The sequence below is a fragment of the Vigna unguiculata genome, chromosome 5 (genome assembly GCF_037176805.1).
Source record: "Vigna unguiculata cultivar grain cowpea cultivar isolate G323 ecotype 2 chromosome 5, ASM3717680v1, whole genome shotgun sequence".
NCBI lineage: Eukaryota > Viridiplantae > Streptophyta > Magnoliopsida > Fabales > Fabaceae > Vigna > Vigna unguiculata.
The window spans coordinates 37,186,384-37,198,994 of NC_140796.1; the positions used below are offsets into that span (position 1 = coordinate 37,186,384).

The 12,611-nt window shown below is 28.0% G+C and overlaps 1 pseudogene; it reads left to right on the plus strand.

Moving 5' to 3' along the window:
- The first annotated feature begins 1,372 nt into the window (after positions 1-1,372).
- LOC146886385 (uncharacterized) lies at positions 1,373-5,616 on the plus strand (annotated as a pseudogene).
- The last annotated feature ends 6,995 nt before the right edge of the window (positions 5,617-12,611 follow it).

Here is a 12,611-nt window from a genome sequence, read left to right on the forward strand (position 1 = left end):
TATATATATCTAGGAAGCTCCGACATTGCGTCTGAGCCACACTTTCCTGTTTCGGAGGCGCACCGGATACAGACACTTGCCGAAAACGCACACGACGCGGTGTCGGACGCTGTTTTTTGAGCCGAACACGGTCTTCTCTCTGGACGCGAAAAAGACACGTTGCGGTGTGGCAAAAAGGTGGAACGTGGACGCCGTTGCAGAGTTGCCACCATTTATGTTGCAGGCAAATTCACGAAAAAGAGAAGATAGAAGATAGGAAAGGGAAAGTTAAGCAAAAGAAAAAAAAATCTAAAAAGAAAACATAATCATATTCTTATCAATTTAATAATTTAGTTATTTTATATGAAATTTGTTTTAATTTTACAGATCCCCAAATAAATATGTTAGTTATCACATTTTCACTTTATCTAAAATTTTCTTCCTTCTTAATATAATATTTTATTTAAGGATATTTTAATTTGTTTTATTAGTATATAATATATTATATTATAATTAATTTTAATCTATAACATCTTTCATTTTTTATATGTAAATAAATATAAATAAATTACTAGATACATGTTCCGTATTTCAAATAAATATAAATAAATTACTTTATATAAAAATAAATAAATATATAAATAATCTTAACTAAAAATCTTAATAAATTATATAGAATTAAAACTAAAAATTTTAACAAAATAATCTTCAAATATATCTATTTGAATATCTTTATATCTCATCTTTTAATAATAAAAACCGTTTACATGTCCTATAAATACATAAAGAGACTTACAAAATATACAAAGAAAAAAGAAATCAGTTAGAAAGAAACGTTGAGATTTAGTGAGCGAAACACATAGTCATTACAAGAAAGCTCTTGGAGGAAGAAGGAAGAAGCTCGGATAGAAGAATAAGAAGAGATATATTTTGAGCAGGAGAAAAAAGTAAATACTGAGAAGAAGAAGTGTGTAGAAAAAGGTAAGTACTATTTATGTCTCTTCTCCTTCTATCTATTAAATTCTTTGCCTTCTATATTAAATGTTATCCACACCCTCTTTTCCTTCTACTTATTAAATCCATCCATTAAATGCTATTAATTTAACTTTTTTTAATACTTAATGTCATTCTATGCATCCATCATATTACTATAACTTATACATGTGAGGGTACTATGTTCCTTGTTCTTTTTACAATATAAAATAATTTAATAATTTAACATTACCTTAAAAATATATTATATTATAAATAATTATATTTTATATTATTATTAGATTATACATGATACTTTATTAGTTTTTAATTTTAGATTTCAATACATATGCGTTACATAATTTTAATTTATTTTATAATTTAAATTATAAACATAAAATTATAAGTTTTATATTTTGAATTTAATTTTATAAATATATTATGTATAAAAATTATTTAAATTATATACTTTTGTTTTATTTTTAAATTTTAAATATTAAGTAAATTTTGTATTTTCAATTTATTTTATTATAGGAAATTAAGATGAGTAGACCTAATCAAGCTATTGAACAAGAAGATGAAACAAAACCTCTTTGGAGATATTTTACAAAGATAAGAAAAACTCCTGGTGGTGGAAACTATATGGTCAACTGTACTTTGTGTAATTTTGAATTTAATGGATCTTACACTCGAGTGAGAGCTCATCTCTTAAAAATTAAGGGAGAAGGGGTTAGAGTTTGTCCAAAGGTGAATCCGACAAAACTTGTTGAGCTTAAAAGATTGGATAATGAAGCAACTTTGAAAATTGAAAATTCAAAAAAGAAAAAGGTCTCTCTACCACCTGTATCTGAGGAAAGAAAGTAGACAAGCAGTGGTGGTGTTCACCAAAAACTCAAGGGTCCTCTATAAGCTTCTTTCAACATTCAAGCTAGAGATGCTCTTGATTGTGAAATTGCAAGGATGTTTTATTCTTCAGGATTAGCATTTCATCTCGCAAGAAGTCCTTATTATAGGAGTGCCTTTTCTTACGCTGCCAATACTTCTAACCTTAGTGGATATGTACCACCATCATATAATAAATTGAGAGGTCCACTGCTTGATAAAGAAAGAGCTCATGTAGAAAATCTTCTGCAACCTATAAAGAATTCATAGAAGCCAAAAGGTGTGACAATTGTTGCCGATGGATGGAGCGACCCTCAAAGAAGATCTCTTATCAATTTTATGGCTATCAATGAGAGTGGACCAATGTTTTTGAAAGCAATAGATGGATCTGGTGAGACAAAAGACAAGGATTTTATTGCCAAACACATGAGAGATGTGATTATGGAAATTGGACCAAAAAACGTGGTATAAATTATCACAGACAATGCAGCAGTATGTAAGGCAGCAGGTATGATCATAAAATTAAAATTTTCTTCAATCTATTGGACTCCTTGTGTAGTGCACACCTTGAATCTTGCATTGAAAAATATTTGTGCGGCAAAAAATACAGAAAGAAATAGTGATCTTTATGAAGAATTTTATTGGATCTCACAAATTGCTGATGATGCTACATTTATTAAAAACTTCATTATGGGGCACTGATAATGCTGTCATTGACGCGATCAAATTAATACTACTAAACTATAACAACTTCAGTATTGCTAAGATAGTAGTCAAGAAAATAGAAAGGGTAAAGTAACCCTAAGTCGTCTTCCAACGAACACGAAATTGATTTTTAACAAATTAGTTCTTATAAAGCTATACAAATGAGTTAATCAAATAAAATAAAAAAATATAGGGGATTAACATAAACAAAGATAGAAATAATATTTAAAAGATAAAAAGAAATAAAAACAATAGTAAAGAAAATAGATTGATTCCATTGCTTTTTCAAAATAGATTCATCATTGGTTTTCTAAAGATTATTGCTTAATTAACTATTGTTATATATTTACAAATTAATCAATGTAAAGTCTCAATTAATTTGTTGACGTTCTCACTTTTAACCAAAGTACAGTCTCAATTAAAAGTGAGAACTTTTAGATTATCCACAGTAAATCCAACCAAAGTACAGTCTCAATCAAATTTACTATGCCTAATCATGTCTATTCTTTTATCTCCCCACCAAATAAAAAGCTTAATTAATCAAAGTAAAGTCTAAATTAATTGTAGTTAGAGTAAATACCTTTAACCTAAGTAAAGTCTCAATTATTGGTAAAAACTCATTTAATCATATGAAAGTTTCTAAATAAAATCAAAGTAAAGTGTCAATTCAATTTAAAAACCCTTGAACTCATATGATCAACATGCATATAGATTTAAAATCATTACTTTTTACGTGATTCAAAGATAAAAGACATAGATGAATTAAAACCTCAACAATAATAAAAAGAATAAAGAAATTAATTCATTCTAACCTCATAATCCAATTAAGAAATTACAATGGAATCAACCCAAGAAGTTTAGAACTCCATGAATGCAAAATAAAGAGACAGGAATAGAGAGAAGAAAAGAGAGAGAAAGAAATTAGGTCCCCCTAAGGGTTCCTCAATTCCGACATGCCGAGCTTGTTTTCTGCTTCTCCCTTGGTCTCTTTATATAGGAATTGGACTCGGCTTTTTTGTTGCTAAAATCTCTCAAATATCTTTTAAAATAAAGATAAAGATAAATATTTAAAAATATTTGGAGAGATACAAACTATTTGACAAATATAATTGGTTGATAATATCAATATCTAATATAATTAAATTAATTAATTAATTAAAGATATATGATAAATTATCACCAATTAGTATTTGTATTAATTTTCCAAATCAACCCTTTGCAATCTCCTTAAATTATCTTCTAAATAATCCAATATCTTCAAGATATATTTGTTTGTTGTGGAACTAAAAAGATTCAAGAAGATCTTGTCATATTTAAAAAGATTTGGTAGTTATTATCTTTTAATATTTTATGATATAATTAAATAAGACAATTATTTAAAAATATCAAATAAAATATCTAAAGATATATTTTCCCAAATTATCTTCTATCATAAAGATAAAGAAAACTGCAAGGTCCAATTTTTCTTTCCTCTCTTCTTGGTTTAGCCAAACTTCTTCACTTTTTCAAGCTTTTCTTGTCGTCTTCATGCAATGTTTGGCTTGGATTTTTGTGCTTTTGATAATTTCTTATTCTTGGATTTATCTTTAAGGTGTCATGAAGCTTTAATCAATTTATTTCCACACCTCCATGAGCTCAACTTAGCTGTAGCTGCACTAACACACCTCAAAATATCCAAAGAACATTTATGTAACTAAAAAGCTATTTTTAACATGTTTTTGTATCTCATGCTCAATAAACCCAATTATAGGAAATCCTAATTAAATCAATCTTTAAGCACACAAATTCAATTAAATATTAAGAATTAAGCATTAAATGAGGGAAAAAATACGCACTCATCAGGCACTCTATGAGATTATCAATGTTTAATAACTTCAATTCATTGAAGTTTCTTTCTGTTGCTCCAACGAGATTTGCTTCAACCATTATCATGCTTAAAAGATTTAGAAGCTTGAAAAGAGAACTCCAAGAGATGGTAATTAGTAATGAATGGTCTGATTACAAAGAGGATAATGTTGATAATGCACGAACAGTCAAAGAAACTTTATTGAATGATAATTGGTGGATGAAGGTTGACTATATACATGCTTTTATTACCCCTATTTATGATATCAGAAAAATAGATACGGATATGGCTACTCTTCATTTAGTGTATGAGATGTGGGATTCAATGATTGAAGATGTGAGGAAGATCATATACCAACATGAAGGAAAGGCACAAGTTGAACATTCATCTTTTTTTGAGGTAGTAAACTCAGTATTAATTGATCGTTGGACTAAGAGCAGCACATCTCTTCATTGTCTTGCTCATTCTTTAAATCCAAGGTAATTATACTATTAAATTATTTTATTATTATATATTTTTTTGTATATGTTTTATCTATAATATATAATATCATGTTAATTTATGCTTATGTTCTTTCATACTGTAGATATTATAATGATGAATGGTTAAGTGAAGATTCACAAAGAGTTGCCCCACATGAAGATGCAGAACTTACTCATGAAAGGAAAAAATGTTTTATGAAGTACTTTGATGATGTGGATGTAAGGAGACAAGCAAATTTAGAGTTTGCAAACTTTTCAAATGAAAGAGAAGATTTTGCAGATCCCGACGCTATAAGGGATAGAACTAAAATGGATGCAAAATCATGGTGGATTGTTCATGGATCTCAGGCACCAATACTTCAAAAGATAACTCTTAAGCTACTTGGACAACCTTCTTCTTCTTCTTGTGAAAGGAATTGGAGTACCTACTCTTTTATACATTCTTTGAAAAGAAATAAGATGACTCCCAAAAGGGCGAAAGATTTAGTATTTGTCCATAGTAATCTCCGTCTTCTCTCAAGAAACTCCTCAAAGTACAAAGAAGAGGAAACTAAATTGTGGGATATTGGAGGAGATGACTTTTCATTGGAAGACAGCGGAATTCTTCAGATTGCTAGCCTATCTCTTGATGAACCAGAATTAGAAGAAGCATTTTTCAATGAAGATGAACAAATATGAGAGTTAAACATCATGATTTACTTACGTTTTTTTTTGTTTTTCTTTTGCTAGACTTTGTTTCTTTTATAATTGTTTATCTTGATTTCTATAGATCATGAAGTATAATTGGTGGATTGTTTTTATATAAATATTAATTTTCAATTTTTTAGACTTTGAATTGTAATTTATATATATATATATATATATATATATATATATGTGTGTGTGTGTGTGTGTGTGTATCCGTGTCCGTGTCCTACATTTTTTCAATTTAGACGCTTTCCTGTGTCTGTGTCTGTGTCGTGTTCGTGTATGTGCTTCATATATATATATATATATATATATATATATATATATATATATATATATATATATATATATAATAAATAAAATGTGTTAGGGCTATTATATTATTAGCCAAAATATTTAAGTGATCTAATTAATTAATTATATGACTGAGAGCATATATATATATATATATATATATATATATATATATATATATCATGATATATTAAATGTGTAGATGCCAGCAATATTCTAATTTGATGAAGGGGCCAAATTAGAAATATTGGAATTAATTAAGTAATTGACAACAGTTACTTAAGGGGTTATGGTCGCATATGTGAACACACTACGTCATGTATGATTCCTGCTCCTTTCTCTCCCTCCCCTATCAGGAGAGAAAATCTAGAGGGAACCTTAATGTGCTCTACAGTTGGAAGACCAGGTACCATCTTTCTCTATCTATTGTTCTCGATCCAATCATAAGGTACACTTCCGTATTCAATTCTTTAAAGTATTGGGAACTGCTTAATTTATTATATGTAGAGTTTATTGCTTTTATTTTTCATAAACCAACATATTTGACTTCAAATTTTAATATGAACATAAACGAAGGGTGAAGGAAGATCAGCAAGGTTCTTAAAGCAATATTTTAAGCATTAAAAAAAATATTTTATTTATTCCCAATATTTAATAAAAAGTAAAAAATAATTGATTAATAATATTAATTATTAAGTGTGATTAAGTAGTTTATTTTTGAAAATGACCCAATTATCCTTTCATTATTGTAAAGATTAATGTCATTTTTCTTGTTTTCATGCTATAACAATTATATTATCTTTTCTCATTTTTCTTCTTCTTTTATTTGTTAAGAAGTTTAATCTTACTATTAGTAGTTGGAAACTATGAAATGAAATTAATTAGATAATTCAATAATTTTACATCTTATAAAGTTAAATTGTAATAATTATAATGTTACTTTATTAGTTTAAAAGGCTCATGTTAATAGACACTTTAGTTTTAGAAAAATATTGATCCAACTTGAGAAAAAAGATAATGATACAATACATGTGAAATGTCCAAACAAAAGAAGTAAAAGAAACAAATTTCTTTTAAAATAATCGTTCTCATAATAGACAAACTATACCTTTTTGCTATAGTAATAGTAGTTAAATTATTTTTCTTCCTTTAAAGATAAAATTAGAGTAGCGATATTTGACTTCCTTTTTGTTTTGTTTACTCAACCTCTACATGATGGATAAGTAAGGAAGTAAAATAAGTTAGTGAATATTACTTTCTTAAATTATTATTTCTATTAAATAATAATTATTTTCATAGATTACTTAGATTAAAGAATATTAATTTCTTAAATTGTTCTTTCTATTAAATAATAATGCTTTCCATATTTGCTCCACTTAACCCATTTATAATTTATTCTTAATAAGGTCTTTCACCAATTACGGTAAGCATTCGCTTTAGTTTATACTCATTTAAGTTTACATCTCGCCTAAATCTGCATTTGAAAAGTGAAAATTCTCGGATTAATAATGTTGTTGCCGATTGACCATTGGTAAGATGCAAAAAAGGTTGAAGAACACACCCTTAAATTGATTTAATGTATCTGATGATAAATAAGGAGAATATTTCAACTCACTCATATACTCTTGTAACATATCTCTTATATCTCTTATCTCTCATATTTTCACAATCTCTAAAAATTTCCAACATACATAATATTTTATACTGTAATTATATGACCTCTAATATTCCACATTGTAATATGACTCATAAAACTTTATAAGGCAGCATCCCAATAAAGTCTGCATCAAACTTCCTAGATCAAAATGCAAACTTAAACGAATGTTTATTGTAGTTCTCACGTCAAATTGTATAATTTATAATTTTCCTAATTAATTTCATAATTTATTAACATAACACAAGTGATTTGTCCAAAAAAGTGAAATTCTATTAAAGTTGTCAAAAGGCTTTAAAATTCATGAACCAACCTGGCCTATCACTACAAAAGAAAAAATAATTCAATTTTCATATGGACAAAATCGGTATGTACAATCCTAAATTCATATGTAATTGAAAAATTCTGACTGATTACATACAAAAAGCAATTCGTATGTAAAGCAGGCAATCCGTATGTAAAACAAGCGTAGGTATATGAAAAAAATTCCGTATGTAACATTACATATGAAATAAATCTGTGTGTAACTTATGAGAACATTATCGCTGAAATAAATTCGTATGAAATTTTGAATACCTTTACATACAAAATGTATTCGTATGTAATAAATGTAGATTTTACCCACCGAATAAATCTATATGTAAAGGTTGAGTTAAAAAAAATTATAAATTTCAATATGGGCTAAAAATGAATTTGCCTCACTAAGAACCTAGTTCACCCGTGTTGAACCCGTGGTGAGCTAGGTTAGCTCACCAACCCCAACATAAAAGAAAAAATATTATTTGTTGGAAGATTATTAAGATTTTATTTAGAATTATGATTTAGTTTTTGGAATGAATGATTTATTTATTGTGTAAAATGAGAAAAAATGATTATTTTTTAAATATGTTGGGGCTTTTTGGATTTTGATTACATATTAAAAGAATGTTAGATTAAAGAAGAAAAAAGTTGTATTCTTTTTAATTAAGTGAGTTCACCTATTTAACCCACCAATCCGTAAAAGATCAGACCAAAACCAAATTTTTTGAGCTCACTAATAAGTGAGTCAAGATAGATTCACTACAAAAAAGATTCAATTGATTGACGAAATTTTATCTGACATATATATTTTCGTCGATAAATTCAACTTACCGATAAATTTTATCAACGAATTTATTTCTGTCGATAAAATTCACTTATCGACAGATCTTACCGACATATAATTTCAGTCAATAAATAAATCCATTAGTAAGCTATTTATTTAAATTTTAATAAAAAAATAATATTTATTTTAAAAAATATTTATCTAAATATTTTTTCTTTTATAGTATAAGATTCTTTTAATATTAATTATTAATATTTTTTTAATTAATTTATTTATTTAGTTCTATTGATAAAATAAATTTAATTATAGAAAATATTTATTTCAATTTTTTCTTCCTTTAGAGTATGCGATTTTTTTTTACTATTTTGATATTTTATTATTCTTATAATTTGTGTTATTTAATTAATTTATTTGTTTAATTTTATTGATAAAATAGTTTTAATTATAGAAAATATTTATTTTAATTTTTTCTTTTTTTGTAATATAAGATTTGTTTCACTATTTTGATATTTAATTGTTCTAGTAATTTTTGTGTTATTTAATTAATTTATTCATTTAAATTTTATAGATAAAATAATCTTAATTATAAAAAAAATATTTATTCCAATTTTTTTATATTGTAAGATTTTTCACACTATTAATCATGCATATCTTATTATCTTTGTGTTATTCAATTAATTAGTTCATTTAAATTTTATTGGCAAGAATTTAATTATAGAAAAATATTTATTTCAAATAGTTTATTTTAATCGATTGTATTTTGTTTAAAACTTAAAAAAAAATAAAAGTAGAAGGTAATTTCTCAATTCCTTTTCTATTTTCATTATTATGTGTGAAAACAAAAATATATGGCGCAAGAGATCCAGTTAAAACAAAGAAGTAGGAAAATAATAAATAAAATAAATAAAAAATAAAAGTTTAAAATTTTAAAATTTTATAAAAATTTATAAGTATTATTTAATTAATGGGTTAACTTTGGCCCAATACTAAATGTTGTTAATATAAACAAACTCTAATTGTCTCTTTTTACACACAAAAAATCCTAATCTAGATATTGTATCTCTTTTGCAAGGTGCCTCTTGTGTCCTAACGAAGTATGTCGTCATTCATGGATCTCGCCCCCTCTAAACCGAAGGATATTTTTGTCAGTAAATATTACCAATTATACTTTTACCGACGAATTTTAATCCGTCAGTAATCCATAAAAAATGTTATTACCAATGAATTTTTACCGTTATCAACCAATAAAAGCTTTTGGTAAATCAAGTTTTTTTGTAATGGTTGGCTCACTAAGTGACCACCCGTGATGGGCCAGGTCAGGTGACCTGTTTTGACAACTCTAAATTCTATACATATAGAGATATGAAAAGTGTTTTGGTATATAAATTGAAACAAATCCTAAATAGTTATGAAATAAATATCAATATATGAAAAATGTGTATTAACGTGTTATATATAATCAATAAAATATACACAATTAAAGAACACAAATCAATAAAATATACACAATTACTTTTCTTCCTTTAAAGATAAAATTAGAGGAGCAAGATTTTACTTCATTTTTTTGTGTAAATATGTTTTTGGTGCTTCAACTATAACAAAAAATTACAAAATGGTCCCTTTCGAAACTTTGATTTAGTTTGGTTCCTATACTTTCAAAAGTATGGTTTTAATCTCTCATTTCCGACAACATTCAATATTTTTCCACGAGGCAAAAGACGTTCCACCTTTGCATCTGCGATGCTTACATTTAGAGGGACACATGTTTGCCATGATGTACCAAGCACCCCTTTTGATAGGTAAAAGCTAGAAGAGGAGGAACCTACGAAGGTCGTGTGACGCTTGCGATGACTTCGGCTTTGACCAACACTGTCGACAACGACCCCACTACCGACAGAGGTGTAATTTGGGCGGTGTAGTGGTTGGGTTGCACTTGGTACATTTGTCAAACAAGTTGTGAAGGGTTGGTTTGCATTGCTTGGTCCTTGCTAGAGATACAAACTTGATTTTATTTTTGTCACATTTTTCTTTCATATTTCTCAATAGACTTATGAAGTAATAATCTTTGACGAAATGCAAATTATTTATCCAAAATTGTTGTAGCCCACTATTCACAAAAACATTCATCAATTGGTATAAGATATCTAAGAGGAAATAGTTCTTTTGGAGCTTTCTTCAGGTAAACTAAGAACCTATTCACTAGTCCAAGGATAAATTAAGATACATTGGGTATTTGGTCAAGGATTACACCTCATTGTTAAGTTCATTTACGAAGTACAAATATTTAGGCTTTAGATTTTCCTCCAAGGACAAAGATAACACTTGTAGGCATAATAGTCAACATTAACAAGAGGTACAAATTGTTCTTTACATAATAAAAAGTATCAAATACAAAATGGAAAGAAGGAACGAGAATTTGGAACAAGCGGTGCAAACCACCTTTTCATCTTGTTCGACACGCGTGCAAAGGACAACCCAACCACTACATCGACCACAACTACATCTCCATTGCTCAGTGGGGCCATTGTCGGTGATGTTGGTTGAGGCCAAAGCCACCGCCAATGTCCCACAACCTTCGTGGGTTCCTCCTTTTCCAGCTTTTGCCTATCAAAAAGGGTGTTGTTTTTTTTTAATTAATTTTTCATTAAAAAAAATAAAGATTACATGGTAGACATGTGTCCCTCTGCGTGTAAGCAGGGTAACTACTTAGGTTGAATCATCATTATACCCCCATGCTATGCTTGCTCTTTTCTCCTTTGCCTTAATCTCCTATCTCTTATCAACATTCTTCTCTTTGCTTTGATTAAACTTAGGATACTCGATCTTGACGTGTCCTTATTTCTTATAATTATAAAATGTGAAGCTAGAAGCACTATTGGAATCATTTCTTTTTTAATAGAACCTCTTTTGATTACCTTTATCTTTACCTTTTCTCTATAGAAACTTTCCAAACTTTTTCATAAGGAAATTCAAATTCTAACTGTCACTAATTTCAGCTGTTTCATCTTCCTAATCAACAAATTTTCGAATGCTACTTTTCAGTGCAATATTCTTTTGTTTCTTCTCATGGCTTTCTTGCTCATTTATCCTGTTCATTTTAATTTTGTGCTCCCTTAGCTTACCAAACAATGAGGCAGTGATCATGGTAGAAAGATCTTTGGATTCAAAGATTGATGTGACTTTAAGCTATCAGCTTCTATCAAGATAGTTTAGCACTTTGATGTTCAATGTTTTCTAGTCAAACTCTTTCCCCAATCTAATTAGATGATTTATAATGTGTTAATCTCTTTTGTACATCTGTATTTGTTTCTCCTTGTTGCATTCTAAACAACTCATACTCTTGATTCAACGTGTGTTTTCTTGCTTTTTTCACATCACTAGTTCCTTCATATGTAACTTCCAACACATCCCACATGTCTTTTGCACATTTGCATTGGGATACTCGAAAGAATTCAACTAAGTTGAGTGGAGATATGATGATGTTTTTAACAGCACAATCATATTGAACTTTCTTCTTTTCATCATCTGTCCAAAGGCTTCATGGTTTATCAACTTACTTATTATCAACATGTTTAGCAATGAATGGTCCATTCATGATAGCATCCCATATTCCTTGGTCAATTGATTCCACAAAAATTTTCATACAAATTTTCTAAAATTGATAATTGACACCACTAAACATATAAGGTCTATGCATAGAAGCACCTTCTACAAAAGAAAGTTTATTTTTGGCCATGATTTTTGAAAATATTTTTAGGATAAAAACTTGAATAATTTTCAAGAACTTGAACTAATACCAATTGTAAAACACGAAAAAAAGTTTAAGGTGTAGAAGGGGGGGGGGGTGAATTGGACTTGTTAAAAACAATGTTCATTAAAGCTTATGAAAAAACTTTAGTTTGATTCAGATTGATTAAGATTTTAGATGTGCATCACTATTGAACCATGCATTTTAACAGATTAAAATGATCAATTAACAAGTTAAAAATTTGACAAAATATATGATTATTTATCACACAACAAGCT